The sequence below is a fragment of the Heptranchias perlo genome, chromosome 4 (genome assembly GCF_035084215.1).
Source record: "Heptranchias perlo isolate sHepPer1 chromosome 4, sHepPer1.hap1, whole genome shotgun sequence".
In the NCBI taxonomy this organism is placed as follows: Eukaryota; Metazoa; Chordata; class Chondrichthyes; order Hexanchiformes; family Hexanchidae; genus Heptranchias; species Heptranchias perlo.
In genome coordinates, this window is record NC_090328.1 from 107020526 (window position 1) to 107040387 (window position 19862).

A 19862-nucleotide genomic window follows, 5' to 3' on the forward strand; every position below is an offset into this window, starting at 1 on the left:
CTGCTGCAAGCAGAAAGCAGAAACTCGCTAAGCGAGCTGAACTGGCATGTGTTGGAGGAATGGGGTTTCTGGACTCTGTGCATGGTCTCAAAAATTACCAGATTTCAGATTTCAGGGAGATTGGGGTAGGGGGAGCATACCACCACTGACAATGACTACCTGTCAGCAGTACTTTCTTACGTCTTCAATGATATTTGCATACAGGATATGATGCTCTTCAGGTTCAGTAGGAGTCAGATCAGGCGTCCCCCTGAATTTGCCACTCACTGCTTTCTCTACTGAAAACCACGTAGGCCATAACCCCTCAATAGCTGCTGAACAGAGCACCCCGATTGAAGTATTTACTTCCGCCAATGGAAACCAGGGTTTATTGGAGTCGGGGTTAAGGATCCATTAACAACTCCCTAAATGGTCTTAACAAGGAATGGGTGCAAACTGAGTACCCAAAACACAAGAGCAAGTTGTTTGACCAGAATGGAAATTTGAGAGGTGCAGTTCCATCCTTCCCCAACCCCAGTGTTCTACCCATCTCCAGAGGCACTCAATGGAGAATATGGCCACTGTCCGTCCGTTATCACCCTGTTCTCTGTAGATACAGATCTGCAGTTAATAGTTCTCCAGTCATTTCATTCCCCTGTACCCTCTGTTCCTATGATGATAGGGGGAGAACCTTAGCAATGCAGTTTAAATTATTTAGAAGCAGTATGGAGAAGGGTGCTTTCAGTAATCTAAATACCTCAGCTGGTAAACAAGCTCTGTGGTTTGGTCATGAATTAACAACATTCAAAGGAATCTATAGCAATTAAATGCATCAGCAAAAGAGTAGCACAGAGATTATAATATGGATATAAATGCATACAGGAAAAAAGTACAAAACAATTTCTTGACCTGGGAGCGATACTGTGTATATTACTGCTTGCCAACAGCTTTACTTATTTAGGCCTTTCTTGATTATCAAGACCATTATTTTAACACATATAGGAATGGAATTTCTTATGTATTTGCACCCAGAGACACGTGTAGTCAGGGCGCAAAGCAAATACACAAAGGTTAATAACCAACAAAGTCAGGGGCAAGTGTGTTACTCACATTACGCTACACCTGAATTTTCTTGCTCTTTTACCACTGTCTATCAATCCTATCAAAAGGGGTGCAAAATTAATTCCAGAATTATGGGCACAGCCAGTTTCCTGGGGCATGATTTTATCGGGGAGCCGGGAAAGGGGCGGTGGGGGGGGGGGTAGAATTCCTGAAGGGAAACCTGAAACCCTTGGGTTATTCTCCTTGAAACAGAGAAGGTTGGGAGGAGATTTGATAGACGTGTTCAAAATCATGAAGGGTCTAACCAGAGTAGATAGAGAGAAACTGTTCCCATTGGTGGAAGTGTCAAGAACCAGAGGGCATAGATTTAAGGTGATTGGCAAATGAACCAAAGATGACATGAGGAAAAACCTTTTTATACAGCGAGAGGTTAGGATCTGGAATGCACTGCCCAAGGGGGTGGTGGAGGCAGATTCAATCATGTCCTTCAAAAGGGAACTGGATAAGTACTTGAAAGGAAAAAAATTGCAGGGCTCCGGGGATAGGGCGGAGGAGTGGGTCTAGCTGGATTGCTCTTACATAGAGCCGGTGTGAACTCGATGGGCCGAATGGCCTCCTTCCGTGCTGTGACCTTTCTATGATTCTATGATTCTAAGTATGGGTTTCCCAGATGTCCTTAAGATTTTGAGGACATTTTTTATTTTTTTTTTGACGGTTTCCCGCCCGGCAGGCCAGCCTGATTGGACGGGAGAAGAGGAAGGAAGGGGATGCGAGCAGATAAGTCATAGATGGTGTGGGGGGGCGGGGGTATGGACATCGGGAGGGGGGGCCCAGTCAATGGGGGTCCTCGGGGGGGGGGGGGGTGTCAGTCATTGGGGGGCTCAGTCATCGGTGATCATCGGGGGGGAGTCAGTCATCGGGGGGGTTGGGGGTCATCGTGGGGGTCAGGGATCATGAAGGTGGTCGGAGATCGTGAGGGGGGTCAGAATTCATGAGGGGGAGTCAGAGATCGTGGGTGGGGGTCGGAAATCATGGAGGGGGGGTCGGAGATCATGGGGGTGTGGGGCAGAGATCGTGGGGATGGTCGCTGCAGGTAGGCTTGTTGGGCCTGGGCGAAGCACTCCTGCTCCACCGGGCCCACAAGCTGTGCTATAATAGCACTTGATGTGGAGATGCCAGTGATGGACTGGGGTGGACAAATGTAAGGAGTCTTACAACACCAGGTTATAGTCCAACAGCTTTATTTGGAATCACAAGCTTTCGGAGCTTTCCTCCTTCGTCAGGTGAGTGCAGGGTTCCATAAAGGCACAGCATATATAGTCAGAGAACAATGCCCGGTGATTACCGATAATCTTTCCAACTGCCCGTTATCACACCTCGGCAGAAAGGTAATCACAGCATTCAAAGGAGTGGATGGTGTTCAGACAGAGAAACATTACATCCCAGACTACTGAATACACAAGTGGTCAGATGACAAAGACAGAGAGAGAGAGAGAGAGAGAGAGACCCGAAAGGCAGAGAGAGAGAGAGAATGACCAGTTGTATTAAAAACAGATAACTTTTTTTTCGTTGGTGGGGTTACGAGTAGCGTGACATGAACCCAAGATCCCGGTTGAGGCCGTCCTCATGGGTGCGGAACTTGGCTATCAATTTCTGCTCGACGATTTTGCGTTGTCGTGTGTCTCGAAGGCCGCCTTGGAGAATGCTTACCCGAAGGTCGGTGGCTGAATGTCCTTGGCTGCTGAAGTGTTCCCCAACTGGGAGAGAACCCTCCTGTCTGGCGATTGTTGCGCGGTGTCCGTTCATCCGTTGTCGCAGTGTCTGCATGGTCTCGCCGATGTACCATGCTCCGGGGCATCCTTTCCCGCAACGTATGAGCACTTGCCTGCAGTTTCGGGTATTCTCGTCTCCTTTCACGTGGCATGACGTAGAAGGCCCAGGGATCCCAGCCCCCAGGCCTCCTTGAAAGCTTTTAGTGAATGACCCGTCCCCTGAGAGGGCGGGTTTTAGATTTTTAAAATCTTTACTGCCCCCCAACAAGTCACTCATTTTTCTGAATTAAAATCATACACCTGGTGTTTTATTGCAATTTAATGAGCATTTAAACAATCTATTTATCCTCACTGAGACCTGCACTGTATTTTTTGCTTCTTTGAATGAACTTTCATGGCATTAATATGATTGACATTAAAAATTGGAAAACTTCCACGATTGCAAGTTCTGAAACATGCTGGCCTGGAGTTTCCTCCATGGGCACAACCCAGATATTAGACCCAAAAATGTGCCCAATGTCACTCCTATTTTGCCGATCTCAAGTCACGCCCAAGTCCCAATCTCATTACAATACACCTGAACATAAAATGGGTATTGATCAGCAGAAACCAGAGGAAACAATTGGGGCCCAAAGAAAGGCCAAACCCCACACCATGGGCCTGATTTTAAAAGGGAAGAACGGGTGGGCTGGGGGCGGGGAGGGCAATCAAAATCGCTGTTTTTGGGAGGGGGCAGACATCCCGACTGGAACCCGCACATTTTTGAATGAGACTCAAGCAAATCTGTGTGCCTGCGCACATCAGTCACCAGGAAGTCCCGCCCCCACTTAAATCCAGCGGGCTGATAATTAAGGGAGCAAATGTACCTCATTGAGGTACTTAAGGTAGTTTATTTTTCGTGTATTGGATAGTTAAAAAGATTTTAACGTTGCCTGGGCGGCTTTCCCACGGTTTCCGATTCACGCCTGGTGAAACGAGGCAGGAAGGGTCGGATCAGTGAAAAATAAACTAAATAAATTAAAATTACATTTCCCATTGCAAACAAATTAAATAAACTTATCTTAAAAATCAATGTTACCTGGATACCCCCCCACTCTGATCCCGATGTCCGGTGTCTGCCCTCCGATCCCGATGTCCAATGTCTGCCCTCCGATCCCGATGTCCGATGTCTGCCCTCCGATCCCGATGTCCGATGTCTGCCCTTCCATCCTGATGTCCGATGTCTGCCCTCTAATCCCGATGTCCGGTGTCTGCCCTCCGATCCCGATGTCTGATGTCTGCCCTTCCATCCTGATGTCCGATGTCTGCCCTCTAATCCTGATGTCCGGTGTCTGCCCTCCGATCCCGATGTCCGATGTCTGCCCTCTAATCCTGATGTCCGGTGTCTGCCCTCCGATCCCGATGTCCGATGTCTGCCCTCTAATCCCGATGTCCGGTGTCTGCCCTCCGATCCCGATGTCCGGTGTCTGCCCTCCGATCCCGATGTCCGGTGTCTGCCCTCCGATCCCGATGTCTGATGTCTGCCCTCCGATCCCGATGTCTGATGTCTGCCCTCCGATCCCGATGTCCGGTGTCTGCCCTCCGATCCCGATGTCCGGTGTCTGCCCTCCGATCCCGATGTCCGGTGTCTGCCCTCCGATCCCGATGTCCGGTGTCTGCCCTCCGATCCCGATGTCCGATGTCTGCCCTTCCAACCTGATGTCCGATGTCTGCCCTCTAATCCCGATGTCCGATGTCTGCCCTCTAATCCCGATGTCCGGTATCTGCCCTCTAATCCCGATGTCCGGTATCTGCCCTCCGATCCCGATGTCCGATGTCTGCCCTTCCAACCTGATGTCCGATGTCTGCCCTCTAATCCCGATGTCCGGTATCTGCCCTCTAATCCCGATGTCCGGTATCTGCCCTCTAATCCCGATGTCCGGTATCTGCCCTCTAATCCCGATGTCCGGTATCTGCCCTCTGATCCCGATGTCCAATGTCTGCCCTCCGATTCCGATGTGCGATGTCTTCACTCAAATCTTTGCTACCCCCCTCCCCATCCCATCTCTATCCTAACTGTCAATGAGGTCTCTCTCTCCCTCTTTCTCCCCCCAACCACCCCCCCCACCTCAGATGTGCAGCTCCTGTCAGCAGCCAGCCTGGAAGAGGCTTTGATTGGCCTCATTAGGGTAACCCGCCTACTTCCCTTCCCGGTTTGGTGCCCTCAAATCACCCCCACCCCCGGAATCGTCCCGCCAGCATATTAAAATTGTGCTCCATATGATTTCTTCTTTAAGCATGAAAATTTAAGTTTCAACTCATTTAACCATCATTCATGCACATCAGGCACAGCATGTTTAATAAACTAATTGGGGAGGGTTTTCAATTTTTAATGTAACTTATACTAATGCCATAAAACTGCATTAAAAGAAACAGAAAATACAGAGAAGAGCTTAGTGAGGATAATTTTCTTTGAAAAACCATCAAAAAATTGTCATAAAACACCAGAAAATGTCTTTCTTTCCTGCTGCACCTGATAATTTGGTTTCAATGCTAAGAGATCCCCCTAAACAAATGGAATTGGAGGATACTCACATTTGAGAGCTGGGGGTGTGGCCAGTTTTGTGGGCAGAGATTCATTTGGGCATAAGATTCGATGGACGGCCATAAAAGATCGAGGAGTATGCGGGTAACTCACCTACGCCCAAAATTTCACAATCTTTTAAGCCACGTGATTGGTTTGCGCCCAGATTACACGTGTCTCTGAGTGCATATGCGGAAGAAACTGCGATCAGCAGTTCATAGTGTGCATGAACGATGCTTAGATGGAGGAAAACTTTAATTTCCATACTTAAAGAAGGAATATGTGATGTGAGTTCTACGCTTTCCTTGGGCCCTGATTGTTAATGCTGATTTCCGCTTGTTTCACCAACTTTTACGTTCTGGCGTAAACTAATGAGATTTTCAGGAAATTAGGGTGCAAATTGACTGGCAAAATGGGCATAAAGATGGGTGTAGCTTCCCAATAATGCCCCCCACAGAAAACTCAACCCCATTTGAAGTCCACACTACAACAGTAACTACACTTCAAAAAGTACTTAATTGACTGCAAAGCACTTTGGGATGTTCTGAGGTTGTGAAAGTCACAACATTTTTTTTTTATTATTCGTTCACGGGATGTGGGCGTCGCTGGCAAGGCCGGCATTTATTGCCCATCCCTAATTGCCCTTGAGAAGGTGGTAGTGAGCTGCCTTCTTGAACCGCTGCAGTCCATGTGGTGAAGGTTCTCCCACTGTGCTGTTAGGTAGGGAGTTCCAGGATTTTGACCCAGCGACGATGAAGGAACGGCGATATATTTCCAAGTCGGGATGGTGTGTGACTTGGAGGGGAACTTGCAGGTGGTGTTGTTCCCATGTACCTGCTGCTCTTGTCCTTCTAGGTGGTAGAGGTCGCGGGTTTGGGAGGTGCTGTCGAAGAAGCCTTGGCGAGTTGCTGCAGTGCATCCTGTGGATGGTACACACTGCAGCCACTGTGCGCCGGTGTGAAAGGGAGTGAATGTTTAGGGTGGTGGATGGGGTGCCAATCAAGTGGGCTGCTTTGCCCTGGATGATGTTGAGCTTCTTGAGTGTTGTTGGAGCTGCACTCATCCAAGCAAGTGGAGACTATTCCATCACACCCCTGGACTTGTGCCTTGTAGATGGTGGAAAGGCTTTGGGGAGTCAGGAGGTGAGTCACTCGCCGCAGAATACCCAGCCTCTGACCTGCTCTTATAGCCACAGTATTTATATGACTGGTCCAGTTAAATTTCTGGTCAATGGTGACCCCCAGGATGTTGATGGTGGGAGATTCGGCGATGGTGATGCCGTTGAATGTCAAGGGGAGGTGGTTAGAAATAAATACAACTTCTTTCTTTCTTGTGGATTAAATTAGCCTGGTGACAATTAACACCAAGACAGTGACGAGATCACTTGTTAGCATGATATATATTCGTGGATTCTCTCTGGAGGTAATTATTTAGAATACAAGTCATCCACTTTGTCTGTAACTTTCTGGTAGTTATTTGCATGTGCTATCTGAGCCATAGCCATGCATGCACCCAACATACCCAACTACTTCAGTGACAAGTCCAGCAGAAAGGACTGATCAAACAAGAGATGAGAATAAACAGAATCTGAACACTTTTTCAAAAATCTATCAAAGTTTTTCGCCTCTGTTTCTCTTTATTTTGTGATAAACGCATTTGAAAATGCTCAGAAACACGGGAGGCGATTTTTAACTTCTGCACAAATGGGACGGCTAGCAGTTGCAAATTTGGCCCCGAAATGGTCGGCCTGAAACAGTCGGGAGCCTAACTGCCTTTGCAAATCAGGATTCTACTTCAGTTGTAGGACCCCGTTTGCAAGTTTTGATACCAATGGGAGAAGCATTCACCGCGCAAGCTCCACCCAGTGAAACCAGGGCGGGTTATTGTGTAACTCGCCTAATAAAAAATGTCCGTTTTACACGCGATCGCGGGTCAATTGGAGCCACTTAACGTGGCTTCCAGGTTTGCCGTCCGAAAGCTGCGCAGCGGGTGGACTGCGCACCCGCATCACAGGCTGTCAGCTGGAGGAGCTCTATTTAAAGGGGCAGTCCTCCAATGGCTGCTCCTGGAGCAAACACCCACACACCACAATGGAGCAGCACAGAGAAAAGGCTGCACCAAGATTTAGTGATGCCTCACTCCAGGTGCTACTGGATGGGGTGAGGAGGAGGAGGGATGTCTTCTACCCAGCGGATGGGAGGAGGTGGCCTGCCTCTGCCATGAAGAAGGCCTGGCTCAAGGTGGCAGAGGGGGTCACCAGCAGCAGCAACATCTCTCACACCTGGATCCAGTGCAGGAAGCTTCATTGACCTAATTAGGTCAGCCAAAGTGAGTACACTTACTTACACCTACATTCCGTCTTCCACATCACCGCCCCCACTCCCTACACCCACTTAAGGCTCATCCTCAACTTACCTGCACTTCCTCACCACTTCCTCACCTCCCCATTAGTCACAACATCACCACCACTCAACCCAATCCTCGTACAATGTCATGGCTCTGTCTCATACTCACCCTCTGATGCATGCCTTTCATGGTCAGCCGCACCCAAGCCAATGAATTCATCGGTTGGCCATGTCACCATCTCTCACTCACGGGTCTGTACTTTCTCCCCTTATAGGAGAAGAGAGCCCAGAATGCACAGGAGAGGGCGAGGACCGGAGGGGGACCGCAACAAACCGTCGTCCTCACAGACGCCGAGCAGGAGGCGCTGGAGCTGAGCCGCACCCTCGAGTGCCTGTCCATCGGGCACGCCAAGACTGGCACCCGACAAACGTCTGGTGACAGAACTTTAACATTCAGCACACACAATAGGAATTGATGTTAACATGCCCCGCCATCTTCAGCACCTCAGTATGCTCATCGCAACATGTCACATCTGTGATGATGCTTAATATTGCCTTCTGTTCTCTTACAGGGCCTTCAGCGACCGCTGTGACGGCAGAGGGCGATTCCTCAGAGGACCTGCCGGCCTCTGAGGGTGCACCGTCACATCTGAGCGAGCCATCCACCAGCGCAGATACACACACCTTGGTGGGTCCTAGTCCGCAGTTAGTTGGGGTCACACATGGTGAGTTACCACACACATGTGAGAACGCGCAGACACTGGTGGTAGGGACAGCTATGGAGAGTCCGCGTCAGTGGGAGCACTCTTCTCCAGGCTCTGCTCAGCTGGACACAGATGCTGAACACTGGGGGCCATCCTTTAAAAGGAGAATGATCGAGGGACAGCAGCGCATTTGCGAGGTGCTGGATCAGGTGCCACTCGCACTCTCCACAATCGCACAGAGGATGGAGGAGTCCAACTCCTGCATGAGTGGAATGGTGGCACAGGTACAGGAGGGAATCTCTGAGATAGTGTCACAGGGACGTGAGGGCATCTCTGAGATAGTGTCGCGGGTAAGTGTGGGAATGTTTGCGGTGGAGGGAAGGCTAGCCTCCATGGAGCTTCAAGCATGGTTCACAAATGAGTCCATTCCGGCTCTGATAATGGCCGTTCAGACTCAGGGTGAACAACATTCTGCCGCCATAAACAGGCAGGCAAGTACACTAGCGCTGGCCTTACAAGGCTTCACACATGTCCTCCAAACAGTTGTCCAGCAGAGTGGTAGGACTGGTCTGGACCTGGCCTAGGGGAGGGATGATGCAAAATGGGACATGAAAGTGGGGGATGCCACTCAAAACGCTCCCACATCTCACCCATTGCCCCCCTCTCAACCAGGACCTGCAATGCTGCCTCCACTCCAGGTGGCTGAGTCTGCCCCTGCACAGGTGCAGGTGGAGCAGTCTTTGGAGGGGCCCACACAGGCACTGAAACCCAGAGGGCATAGGCCCAAAGCATCTAATCGGTCAGGGCATGAACAAGAGAAACCTGCCACTACCTCTGCTGCAGCCACAGGGGATGCACCAAATAGAAGTAGTCGGAAGCGAAAGGCGATGGTTTTGTAAGCACAAAGGGGATGCACAAGGGTGTTTGACAGTTGGTCAAGTTTTTTATTTCTATTTGCTTTTTGTGAAACTCACATTAAATATTATTATTGTCACCACTACTGTTACGTCTTGGCCATTCTTGACTGGCTTCTGTAATAAGGCCCTTTCATGAGGTTCACCATGAACGCCAACACTTGATGCCACCCATTGAGTCACTCTACAGTGGGTGTATGTGTAGTTGCAGGACTGTTTTGTGCAGGGAGGGTTGGGAGGTGGGCTGGTGTGGGCGCTGCTCTATCGAGATGGTGTGAGGACTGGACTCTTCACACTGTCTGATGTTAGGAGAACCATTCACATATCAGTGACTCCCTGGCCTCATGAGCAGCCAGGTGAGCCGCTGTTCTGCCCATGGGTTGTTCCTGCTTCTCCTCCTCCTTCTCCTCCTCCTCCGCCTCCTCCTCCTCAAAGTGGGTCGCAGATGTGGATGGGGCCTCCTCAAGCAGCAACCCTCTCTGTTGTGCCATGTTGTGCAGGGCACAACACATGACTATAATGCGTCCCGCTCTGTCTGGTGCGTATTGAAATGCTCCCCCAGAATGATCAAGGCACCTGAAGCATATCTTGAGCAGCCCTATAGCATGCTCAATGCTTGGTGGCTATGTGGCTGTCGTTATATCGACGCTGTTGCTCGGTGATGGGATTCCTCAGAGGTGTCATGAGCCATGTTTTCAGGGGTATCCCTTGTCCCCAAGGAGCCAGCCCTTAAGGGTTTTTGGTGTGTGGAAGAGGGGCAGCGTGTTGGACTCTGGGAGGATGAAGGAATTGTGGCAGCTGCCAGGGAATCTGGCGCACATGTGAAGGAATCTTTTGCAGTGGTCACAAACGAGCTGAGCATTGATGGAGTGATAGCCCTTCCTGTTGATGAACAGTCCTGGCTCGTGTGGAGGTGCTCGTATTGCTATATGGGTGTAATTGATTACATCCTGTACCTGTGGGAAGCCAGGCACAGCGTGGAATCCCACTGCCCTCTCCGTCTGGCTGAGGTCGTCCACGGGGAAGTTGACGTAGTGCGAGGCCCTGCGAAACAAGCCGTTGGTGACCTGCCTTATGCACTTGTGTGCAGATGACTGAGAGACCCCGGCGATATCCCCGGTGGCACCCTGGAACGATCCGGAGGCAAAGAAGTTCAGGGCATTGGTGAATTTGACAGCGACAGATAAGGAGATGCTGCTCGGCCCAGCGACTGACTCTGAGCCTCAGTATGCACTGCTCCTCAAAGAGGTCCAGGAAGCTGAGCCTCGGTCTGTAGACTCTGTTGAGAGGGTAGTGTCTCCTGCGACGTCACTCTCTCTGTTTTTGGCCTCCGTGCTCTTGTGCAGGTGCCTATGGCACAGCACTGTGTTGTGGAGCTCCACATGGCGGAGGTGGACGCCATGCCTGGCAAGGCTGGTCATGTTGCTCGTGCTTGGATGTAGTGCTGAAAGCAGCCATGGCGCCTCCCATCCTGACGGTGTGAGTTTGAGGGGGTCCGCAACATGGTTAAATATGTTTGAACAGCAGAGTTTTGGGTGGACAGTAAGAATTTTGAGTGAAAACACAAAGGTCTTGCAGCCAAAACTTTGTCTGAAGTGACAGAGTGCCCTGTTGCAATAAATTACGTTTTCTCCCCACCTGTCAAATAATCATTTGCATCTCCCACTGGCTGCTGGCTGAAACACGTCTGTTGCAACAGGGAGTGTTTCCCACAACACAGTGAGGATGCTTCAAAATTGCATCCCTGCCAAAATGTCGAGTCAATTAACTGCTTCAAGTACTTCAACTAGCTGACAAACTATGAAAAGTATCATCCCACCAGCTTTAATTGCCGGTGAGACTTCCGCATTCAGGCGGCGTGCGCGCACCTGGACGCGTCACTGGGGAACCCGGAAGTTGGCGGGTTGGAACCAGGCTCCGAACCCGCTTGGGACTTCAGCGATTTTCAGAGCCCCCCCCCGCTCCCAGTGCACCCGCTCCTTCACCCGAAAATCGAGCCCCAGATGTGGAGCGGCCTAACCATGGGTCCTTAAAGGAACCACAGCAGGCTGCTCAAAAAAAGCTAAGTTTCAAGCGGAAAGGTGATTTTTGAGGGATGAGGAGGAGCACTAATCACCTCCCGCAATCCAGCATCTACTCTCCACCAGTTTCTCAGTGCTAAGTCGGGAAAATGGCTCTTTATTGTGTTTATTCTGCTAAAAGTATACGTACTGCCTGTAAAGTAGATGAAGAGAAGACTCTGGATGGGAGTCAAGACGCAAAGGCATTAGAGAAAGTGGAGAGGAGGGATAATAGGGTGGAGACACGGGTAGTGGAGAAGGGATGGGGACACGATGGGCTATGGCTTAAGCGGAATGAACGTTGATAGCCTCCACTGTACTATGATCCCTGCCAGACACTCCATCCCTGAGTTCCATCTTCCCAGTACCTCCGTTTCCCTTCTGTCCTAATTTTCCTGTCATGCTCCCCAGTAACGAATGCCCAGGTATTTCTTCAGCAGCTGGAATCTGTCACCAGTGAGTGAAACAGGAGGATAATGGTAGGAGTGGGAAGTTGGGGGGTAGATCAAACTGGAGGGAGGGGGAAGAGTGGGTGAGCAATGCAGAAGAAGATTAAACTAATTTCTACAAGACTATTGAGTTCCTACAATGTTACAAAAAATCAGAATCACATGGAGTTTCTGACTAGCAAATCTTTTTTGACAAGGCAAAACAGTGGATGTGGTATACATGGATTTCAGTAAGGCCTTCGATAAAGTCCCCCACAGGAGACTGGTCAAGAAGGTACGAGCCCATGGAATCCAGGGTGCCTTGGCACTTTGGATACAAAACTGGCTTAGTGGCAGAAGGCAGAGGGTGATGGTCGAAGGTTGTTTTTGTGACTGGAAGCCTGTGGCCAGTGGGGTACCACAGGGATCGGTGCTGAGTCCCTTGCTGTTTGTGGTCTACATTAACGACTTGGATATGAATGTAAAAGGTATGATCAGTAAGTTCGCTGATGATACAAAAATTGGTAGGGTGGTAAATAGCGAGGAGGATAGCCTCAGTCTGCAGGACAATATAGATGGGTTGGTCAGATGGGCGGAACAGTGGCAAATGGAATTTAACCCGGAAAAGTGCAAGGTGATGCACTTTGGAGGGACTAACAAGGCAAGGGAATACACAATGAATGGGAGGACCCTAGGCAAGGCAGAGGGTCAGAGGGATCTTGGTGTGCAAGTTCACAGATCCCTGAAGGCGGCGGAACAGGTAGATAAGGTGGTAAAGAAGGCATATGGGATACTTGCCTTTATTAGCCGAGGCATAGAATATAAGAGCAAGGAGGTTATGATGGAGCTGTATAAAACACTGGTTAGGCCACAGCTGGAGTACTGTGTGCAGGTCTGGTTGCCACACTACAGGAAGGATGTGATCGCTTTGGAGAGGGTGCAGAGGAGATTCACCAGGATGTTACCAGGACTGGAGCGCTTCAGCTATGAAGAGAGACTGGGAAGATTGGGTTTGTTTTCCTTGGAGCAGAGGAGGCTGAGGGGGGACATGATTGAGGTGTACAAAATTATGAGGGGCACAGATAGGATGGATACTAAGGAGCTTTTTCCCTTCGTTGAGGGTTCTATAACAAGGGGGCATAGATTCAAGGTAAAAGGCAGGAGGTTTAGAGGGGATTTGAGAAAGAACTTTTTCACCCAGAGGGTGGTTGGAGTCTGGAACTCACTGCCTGAAAGGGTTGTGGAGGCAGGAACCCTCACAACATTCAAGAAGCATTTGGATGAGCACTTGAAATGCCATAGCATACAAGGCTACGGACCAAATGCTGGAATATGGGATTAGATTAGACAGGGCTTGATGGCCGGCGCGGACACGATGGGCCGAAGGGCCTCTATCCGTGCTGTATAACTCTATGACTCTATGACTCTATAACATTGATCTCCTCAGCTGTAGTTTGACTTGTTCAGCTCTCAAATGGAGAAAACAAAAGTTAGGTATCATAGTCTCACGTTCTTATACTTGGTGTCCACTTTGAGGTTTATTTTATCAATGTGACACTCCAAAAATGACAGGAAAATGTATGTGTTAATTCTATGTGGGAGTAAGGAATTCATTGAGCAGTTCCAGGTTATCATTGACTTCAAAGTTAACCTACTCTTGGGATATTGTAATCGCAGTCATTATACATGCTTAAGCATTGCATTGGTTGGCTTCCCTACATGCATTTTGGTGCCTCAACAAATGTATAAGAGTGAAATGTAAGCATTTGAAGGCAGCCCTGAGCTTTTATCATACTGCTGTCTGTGAAGTCGACACACCAGAAGATCCACATGACAAGACTATTTAGCCCATGTCGATTTGCCATTTTAGGATCCATCATCCTCAAACCAGGATCCATCATCCACAGTGAGCAATCGAGTGAGCCACTGACACTCTTTCCTTGTGAAATTTCTGAGCGGCTTTTAGTCTTCTTGACGATGTCCTTGAACAAGCCTTGATATACATTTGTAAAATAAGAGGTCGTATACAGTAGATCATCTTTTTTAGCACCTTTTTAGTACTTGCAGAATATACATTTGTCTCTTTGTACTGCCATTAGGAAGCATCTGGGTTAGAAGGAACAAATATCTCATTAATTGAGATTTACACTTAATGCAAGCAGTCAAAGTTAAATTATGTGGAATGACTGACTGAAACATTCAAAATGGTTTTCTGAGCACACATCAATTCTTAATGCATTAGAGTAGAAGAAGTTGATTGGCTGCAAAGAAGTGAGAGTTGTTTTAAAGAAAATTAAATTGAAGACTAATTCAGTTTTAAGTGCAATGTCACCACAGGAAAACCATGTGATGTGAATTTTAAAAAATCACTACGTGCTGAAATTTTAATTGTGCTGACTTACATCGGTGACCTGTTTATTACAATATAGTTCAGCTCAATTTATTTGAATAGGTGAGGATCAATCACTGCTGAGATTACTGGAAATTAAGGTCAAAGTTCCTATTTTTGGTTGGTACACAGAGGTTTAAATTTCACATTTGTATTTATATAGTATCTGTATCTTGCAGTAATCTCCTTGTTTGTTCTATTATCTTGGCATACTACATATTACATTTTTCTTTCATGCTCATCAAAGTGAAGGGTGTTAGGGAATAAAACTCTTGCCACTTCAAGCATCTAGGGCATGATTTTAGCTTGGAAAAACAGATGGGTTGGGGGTGGGGGGGGGCATTAAAAATTGCAACAATCTAAAACCAGACCTCCAACCGATCTCCAACCCGCCCCCCACCCATCTCCAACCCGCCCCCCACCCATCTCCAACCCGCCCCCCACCCATCTCCAACCCGCCTATTTCCGGTTTTCACAGGGGCAGGACGAGGGATAGGCAACCAACCTGCTCTCAGGAGGTGGGTTGGTCATTAAAACCTTTCAAGGAGGCTGCGGACCTCCATTTCTTTAAGGTTTTGTGATTTTAGCCTTTGGGGACTGGGATTTCCAGGTCTTGTCCCACCCTCCACGTGAGAGGAGGTGAGAAGGCCCGAAACTGCAGGTAAGTGCCTTTATAGCACAGCTTGTGGGCCCGGAGGAGCAGGAGTGCTTCCCCCAGGCCCAACAAGCCAACCTGCAGCGAACCCCTCAATGATCGCCGACACCCCCCCACAAAGAGCCCCACCCCAGCCCCAACGATCGCCGACCCCCCCCCCCCCCCGTCGCTCACGAACCCCCCTGCAATGATGGCGACCCCCCGCTTCGGTGACTGATCCCCCCTGCCCCACCCAGAGACTGACCACTGATCCCCCCCGATGACTCACCCCCGATGACTAACCCTCGATGACTCACCCCTCCCCCAATGACTAACTCCCTCGTGCCCCCATGCCCCCCTCATCTCCCCCCCGCACCCCCCCCCCCCCTCCCCACCATCCATCCAATCTAACACTTACCTGAACACCTACCTCTTCCTCTTCTCCAGTCTGACTGACGGCCAGTCTGTCAATCAGGCCAGGCTGTTGGGTGGGAAACTGTTAAAAAAAAAATGACGTCCTTACATCAAAATCATAAGGACGTCTGGGAAAGCTGCACTTCCGGCTTTCCTGTCTACAATTCGACCCGCCGCCCCCACACCCCCTTTCCGGCTTCAGACTAAAATTATGCCCCTAGTGTCAGCATCAAGCACTCCCAGATCGGGTACAGCATAACCACACGCAGAGTAAAGCACCCTCCTCCCTTCCTCAGCCCTAATCTCACAACACCACCCATATTACACCAGTGTGATATTTTAGTCCCCATTTCCCACAGAATCTGTGGCTTTGAGTGACATTGCCAATTAGTCCCAAATTAGGATAGTACAGTCTTATACCATGCTTATCACAGGCAGCCGCTTGTATCCGGTGAAAGGCACTAAACATTTATCACTACCATAGGAGTCAACTACAAAGACACCGCTTACAACGTATTAAGCACGGCGGCTATTTGGGTCATACTTTGTCATGGAATCTTTTTTTAACAGAGTTTCCTGCTTCAATAACTGCAGGTTTTTGTCCCTCATCCATTTCTCGTCGTGTGACAGCTGCTTGAGAGTTTGTTTTTCTTCTTCTCTTGCTCTCCTTTCTTGCTGTGCCACTTTGGCACTCCCCCATTTGTTTGGATAAAAGGTCAGTGCTACAGTCCCAGAAAGTGGCAGAGCTGCCTCCTGCCTTCCTTCTATTTGACCCCGAGCTGAGCTTCCGACTCCATATCCACTCCTTCACCGAGACCGCCTACTTCCACCTCTGTAACATCGCCCGTCTCCGCCCCTGCCTCATCTCATCTGTTGCTGAAACCCTCATCCATGCCTTTGTTACCTCCAGACTCGATTATTCCAATGCTCTCCTGGCCGACCTTCCACTTTGCACCCGCCGTAAATTTGAGCTCATCCAAAACTCTGCTGCCCATATCCTAGCTCGCACTAAGCCCCATTCACCCATCACTCCTGTGCACACTTAGCCTTAAAGGCTAAAATCACAAAACCTGAAAAAATGGAGGTCTGCATCCTCCTTAAAAGTTTTAACCTACATTAACTCCTGGTCTGGCAACGCTTCGATTTTAAAATTCTCATCCTTGTTTTCAAATCCTTTCATGGCCATGCCCCTCTGTATCTTTGTAATCTCTTTCAGCCCTACAACCCTCCAAGATCTCTGCGCTCCTCCAATGCTGGCCTCTTGCGCATCCCCGATTTTAATCGCTCCACCATTGCCGGCGTGCCTTCAGCTGCCTAGGCCCTAAGCTCTGCAATTCTCTATCTAAATCTCTCCGCCTCTCTACCTCTCTCTCCTCCCTGAAGATGCTCCTTAAAAACTATCTCTTTGCCCAAACTTTTGGTCACCTGTCCTAATATCTCCTTATGTGGCTCGTTGTTAAATTTTGTTTGATAACGCTCCTGTGAAGCGCCTTTGAATGTTTTACTACTTTAAAAGTGCTATATAAATGCAATTTGTTGTTGTTTTACTGATAACCACCTATAGGGGGCAAATTGCATTAACACCAACTCACCCGTTATAAGCAGTTTCATCCCATTTCATCCCGTTTTATCCCATTAGTCTGGGCCAGATTTCTACCCAGATCCCATAAGACCTCAGATGTTTTCAGCACAAAAGTAGGCGATTCAGCTTACCATATCTACCTGGATTTCTGGAAGACATCTGACACTGTCCGACATAAAAGGCTACTACATGAAGTCCAAGCCCATGGGATCGATGGGAATGTATTAAAATGGATTGGCAAATGGTTGGTTGGTAGGCAAGAGTGAATAGTGGCTGCAGGTATCTGGTTGGTAACCAGTTACCAGTAGAGTGCCATGAGGTTCAGTGTTGGGGCCGCTGTTGTTTATAATTTTTATAAATGATTTAGAGGAAGGAATTATATCCAAAGTGTCCAAATTTGCAGACGATACCAAATTGGGAGCAGTGACAAATGATAAATATCAATTCACACAAACTCCAAGCTCGATCAGTGAGCAGAGAAATGGTAGATGCAATTCAACTCAGGGAAATGTGAGGTAATGTGATTTGGCAGAGGGCAGGTTAATATATATTGGACCAGATTTTACTGTCAAAATAATGGTGAGGCTAATGGCTTCGCCGTTATTTATGCATAAATGGGACAGTAACTTCAGGCGAGGAGCAGATGCGCGGTTAAACGTCAATATCCAAAAGTTGCTGACCAAGTTGCGCCGTTCCGCCGTTAGCTTTGCGAAAATGGCATTTCACTGTGTGCCTCACCATTAACATGCATTTAATGTTGTGAAATTGCTGTATTTGCACGGTAGATATGAACTAAACCCGCTACAGATATTTAGGGCTTGTGCATAAGTAGCCTTTAAAGGATGTGATAAGTGTTAATGACTGCCAATCAAACTCTCTGGCACCAAAAATTAACTATTATAAGTGTGGAATCTCATTCCTTCAGGTTGTGAATTATTTTAGGAGATTTTAAAAATGTCAAATTTTAAATTTTCACATTTTTTTCTCAATTTTCCTTTGTCTCATTTTTCTCTCTCTCTTATTCTGATCGTTCTTTCCCTCTCTTTATTTTTCTTTCTATACCTGATTTGACATTTATTTCCCAATCTTTAAATCTAACTGGTTAAGGAGATACACTGTTGGTTGCCCTGTTCACTCAGATTCCAGATGCCCTGCTTTCCTCACTGTGCTATTGTCAGCTGGCACTTTCAACAACTTAGTGGGCATAAAATTTTTGAACTGAAAGGTGCAGGGGCAAGTCTAACTAATGGCAGACACTATTAGATGCCCTGGTACAGCAAAATCTGGCCCAATATGTACGAAATGGGAATGTACTCGAGGTATCGGAGCAGAAGAGAGATCCGGGGTTTTAACCATCAGTACAATGTTAAAAAACAAATAGAAAGTTGGGATGTATAGCAAGGGGTATAACATATATATCCAGAGAGGTCATTTTAAAACTGTATGTGGTCTTGGGGAGACCACATCTGGAGTCCTGCATGCACTATTCAGTTATTGAAGGGGGTCCAGAGAAGGGCTACACAAGTTGATCCCAGAACTTAAGGGAATGACTTATGAGGAGAGATTGACTACCTTGGGCTTTTTCTCTCTTGAAAAGAGAAAACTGAGAGGAGGTACAATCGAAATATTTAAAATTATGAAAGGGTTTGGACAAATTAGTTCCAAATAAACATTTCTGCCTGAAACAGAATTTAAGCACAAGGGGTCTTATTTACAAATTAAGGACATAAAATAAAAAAGATACTGCAGAAGGAACACTTTTACTATAAGGGCGGTAAGTATGTGCAACAGATTACTGGCATGGGTGATGGAACAAGAAACCTTAATGGGTTTCAAGAAGGAATTAGGCAAGTTCTTGTCAACAAATGGGATTCAGAATTACTAGAAATGCGCATTGGAAATACCGAGATAGGTCGGCTAGATGGACCGAAGGCCTTCTCATTCCTGAAACTGTTACAATGTCACTACATCTGTGCTGGTTCTTTGTGAGAGCAATCCAAAACTAATGAACTGCCTTGCTTTTTCCCGGTAGGTCTGTATCTTTTTCTGTTTCAAATGTTAATCTGCTTTATCCTTAAAAGGTAAAATTGTTCCTGCCCCAAACACTCCCTATGCCAATGGATTCCCTCTGCATAAAAGACATTTCTCCTAATCTCTCTCCACACACTCTCAGTTTTAAATTGATGATCCCACATCACTGACTCACTACTGAGAGGAAATAATCTTACCCTAATCACTCTATCAAAACTGTTCATAATTTTAAAAACATATTAAATCTCATTTTAGCCTTCCTACTCCAGTGCAGAAATCCTAGTATCTCCACATAATTATAGTATCCTATCTCTGGCATTATCCTGATGAATTTATGCTACATGCACTCTATGGCTTTAATGTCCTTTCTATAATTGGACACCCAAGACTGTACTCTGCTGCCTGACCAATGTTTTGTATGAATTCATCATAATTTCTGTTCTTGTATTCTACACCCATATTTATAAAACCCAAAATACTATGGCCCTTTCTTTGGCTTTATTTGCTTGCACCCATTCTTTCAAGGAATATGTGTTTGAACCCCTAGCTTTCTCTGCTCCTTCACACCCTTAAGTCTCTTTCCACCAAGTTTATACTCCCACCCTTGTTTTTGCTCCAAAAATGCATTACCTCATGCTTCTCCACACCTCAGGGTACATGACTTCCAATCCTTCTGCAATCCAACCAACACCAATTTAGCCTAACTTTTGGTTTCATGTCCATCAATCAACTTTCTCAGCCTGATGTTACATTTCTTCTTATTCACACACCTGAAAATATGAAAATAAACCTCCTGTGAGACCTCTTGTCAAGCGCCTTCTAAAAATCCACAGAAACCACATCTACAGCATTCCCTTTATCTATCCAGTCACTTCTTCAAAAAACTGATTAAATCATCCAAACATGACTTACCTTCAACAAATCCATGCTGGGTGTCCATCATTAGTTCATGCATCTTTAAACCCTCACTAATTTGACACTGAAT